This window comes from Bison bison, unplaced genomic scaffold, assembly GCF_000754665.1.
Source record: "Bison bison bison isolate TAMUID 2011002044 unplaced genomic scaffold, Bison_UMD1.0 scf7180017860838, whole genome shotgun sequence".
Taxonomy (NCBI): domain Eukaryota; kingdom Metazoa; phylum Chordata; class Mammalia; order Artiodactyla; family Bovidae; genus Bison; species Bison bison.
In genome coordinates this window covers 8,625-12,443 of record NW_011491410.1, presented here as the reverse complement: position 1 = coordinate 12,443, position 3,819 = coordinate 8,625, and the positions used below count along the sequence as shown (strand labels likewise).

Here is a 3,819-nt window from a genome sequence, read left to right as displayed (position 1 = left end):
ACTTTGCTTCCCATTCTCTGGGGAAAAAGAAAAAAAAAAAAAAGCCTCTGAATGGCAAGGAGTATCTACCTTGGTTTATGTATTGCTGAGGACACAGACAAAGGAAGACATTAAATGGACCATGACAGGCATGATGATCATGAAGATGAGGCCATAATTAGCCCCCACACTCCAAGTTCCTTGTTTCTTCCCAGTGTCACACTGGGTCAAAGAATGCTAAAAATCTTTAAGTAATATAAAATCTTGCTGCTCGCTGAATTGATGTAAAGCAGTTCAGAAATATCTTAATGAGAAAACTTCTGTAGAGTCATTTGAAAGATAATAATGTCTTCCTATTGCAATTTTAGGAGAAAAAAATGAAAAGTCCGGGAGGAAACAATCACTCTGACCCTGTGAGTGAATTCATTCTCCTTGGATTCCCTTGGACCTGGGAGGTTCAGATCTTCCTCTTCTCACTCTTCTCTGTGATCTATGTGTTGACACTAACTGGAAATTTGTGCATTATCTGTGCAGTGTGGTGGGACCACCATCTCCACACCCCCATGTACATCCTGCTGGCCAATTTTTCCTTCCTGGAGGTGTGGTATGTCACTTCTACTGTCCCCAGAATGCTGGCCAACTTTCTCTCTGAGACCAAGACCATCTCCTTCTCTGGCTGCTTCCTCCAGTTCTACTTCTTCTCCACAGGTGGTGCCAAGACCTTCTTCCTGTCTGCCATGGCCTCTGACAGGTACCTTGCCATCTGCAGGCCCCTTCACTACCCCACTGTCATGCCAGTGCAACGTTGCATCAGAATGGGAGCCTGATGCTGGGTCTGTGGCTTTTCCTGTTTTCTCCTCCCAGTTTATCTCATCTCCCAGCTTCCTTTTTATGGCCCCAATACTATTGATCACTTCCTATGTGACCCAGGACCCCTTATAAAGCTGCCTTGTGTGCCAGCCCCTGCCACTGAAATCATTTGTGCCACTTTTAACTCAGTCATCATTTTCTCTACCTTAGTCTTCATTACCAGCTCCTACACCCTGGTTATCAGAACTGTGTTTAGGGTGCCCTCAGCAGAATGCTGATGTAAGGCCTTCTGTACATGTGGATCCCATCTGGCTGTGGTGTCCCTGTTTTATGGCTCCATCATGATTATATATGTGAGTCCAACAGCAGGCAATTCAGCAGAGATGCAAAAATATGTGACTTTGCCCTATATTGTGTTAACTCCGTTATTCAATCCTTTGATCTATAGTCTCTGAAATAAGGAGATGAAAGAGGCACTGAGAAAATTATTTAAGATGGTGAGATTTAGTCAAAGGCATGAAAGAAATCTCTGAAGAACTGTATTCATAACTGAAACAATGTATGGGAAATAAATAATTAAAAGATTGGTAATCAATTGTACTAATTAAACTAGGAAAATGTATTTTGGAGGAGGAGGAACATACTCAAGTGTAATTAGATGTTCATTAAATTAACTGTATCCATTTTTTTAACTGTATCCATTTTTATTGTTAGAGAAAATTTTATATTAATAGTAAAACTTTTCAAATTCAAATAAAAATAATCAAAAGCCAGATGATCAGTCATCTTGCTGGCATTCAGATTGAAGCTAGTTAATATTTGCTGCCAATATCACATACATACATACATACTGGTACATGCAATCTGTCCGTTTTAAATTTATTACCAATATTTCTCTGGTGAGTCAAAAGTTTTGTATGCTAAACTTATAAAACAACATTTAAATTTTACTATCTCAATATTAAAAATATAGCAAAATGCATTCACCTTCTTATGAAAAATTGATTTATCATAATTTTATTTCTTTACATTTTCTCATCAAAATTTAGTTAAAATAATTTTACTATTTGGCCATTTATATGTACTTTTAAGAATTATTTTTGGAAAGAGCTCTCTTTAAAAAAAAGCCGAACCTTTTCTTAATACATCATTTGTGTCTTCTGTAGGTTAAGGTTAGAAGATAATGACTAGTGACTCTTAGGTATATTTCAAATTACAAAATTGTTAGGTTTGCCTCTTCCAACTATCTCAAGAACACTAGTACCTCATGCTATCAACCAGAATTTTCCTCATACCACAAAGAGAACCTGGACCCGTTAGCTATCACTCCCTAATTTACTCTCTCTCCATTCCCTGGAAACAGTTAATCTACTTTCTGTTTCTATGGATTTTCCTATTCTGTAAATTTCATATAAATGGAGTCATACAATATGTGACATTTTGTGACTGGTTTCTTTCACTTAACATAATGTTTACAAGGTTCATTTATGTTGTAGCATGTGTTCAGTTTAGTTCAGTTCAGTCGCTCAATCATGTCCGACTCTTCACAACCCCATGGACTGCAGCATGCAAGGCCTCCTGTCCATCACCAATTCCTGGAGCTTGCTCAAACTGATGTCCATTGAGTTGGTAATGCCATCCAACCATCTCATCCTCCGTTGTCCCCTTCTCCTCCCACCTTCAAACTTTCCTAGCATCATGGTCTTTTCAAATGAGTCAGTTCTTCAAATCAGATGGCCAAAGGATTGGAGTTTCAGTTTCAGCATCAATTCTTCCAATGAATATTCAGGACTGATTTCCTTTAGGATGGACTGGTTGGATCTCCTTGCAGTCCAAGGGACTCTCAAGAGTCTTCTCCAACACCACAGTTCAAAACATCAAATCTTCAGCGTTCAGCTTTCTTTATAGTCCAACTCTCACATCCATACATGACCACTGGAAAAGTAGTTTATCACATTTGTGGTTGAATAAAATTCCACAGTATGGATATACCATATTTTGTTTATCTAGTTAACTGTTGATGGCATTTGCTTGCATTATTGGTCTATATGAGTTATACATAGACAAGTTTATTTTGTGAATACATATTTTCACTTTTTTAGAGTATATCCTTGGGAGAGGAATTTCTGGGTCACATGTTATTTCCATGGGCTTCCCAGGTGGCGTTAGTGGTAAAGAACCCACCTGCTAATGCAGCAGACTGGAGAGACGTGAGTTCCATCCCTGGGTCAGGAAGATCCCTGGAGGAGGGCATGGCAACCCACTCCAGTGTTCTTGCCTGAAGAAGTCCATGGACAGAGGAGCCTGGTGGGCTATGGTCCATATAGTCGCAAAGAGCTGGACACGACTGAAGTGACTTAGCCCAGCACAGTACACTATCTTGATATTACTGAATAGACTATCTCATACCACATATTTTCAAGAGGAATCCATTTGATTATGTCCCTGAATCTATCATTTCTTCATCTAACTTTTAAAAAGAAATTTTTGACATAATTTATAATTAAATGGGACTTTACAGAGATATTTAAAACATTGATTTAGGATAGGGAAAAAAAGAATGAGAAATAAATTTCTGATAAAAGGAAACAATAGAATAGGCAAATTGCAGAATATGGGGTAAGTGGAAAAACGTAATTAATGAAATTACTATAATGATTGTAGTAAATAATACATAATAATAAAGTTCTTTTCTTTAAATACATTATAAAGAAAGCAAATGTATTGAAAAAGACTTAGTATGTCTAAACTATTGGTATTGTCAAAACTTTTGTTCACAATCTTTTCTTTGTTTCTGTTTTTATAGGTTGAACAATTTCCATATTGTCAAATATCACTATGTGAACATCATTTTAGTCAATTGTCTTAAGTGGCCATTTTTTCACATTACTATACTTACAGATTTTTTTTTTTTTTGAATGTGGAATATATTTGTTGGTCCAGTTAAAATGTCATAATAGGGGCAATTTTGATGGTGGCCAAATGGTAGCAAGTAATATGTTTATAAATGTATGAGAGGAAGGAATTAAA

The 3,819-nt window shown here is 37.0% G+C and overlaps 1 pseudogene; it reads left to right on the top strand.

Moving 5' to 3' along the window:
- The first annotated feature begins 356 nt into the window (after positions 1–356).
- Positions 357–1,322, top strand: LOC104982896 (annotated as a pseudogene).
- The last annotated feature ends 2,497 nt before the right edge of the window (positions 1,323–3,819 follow it).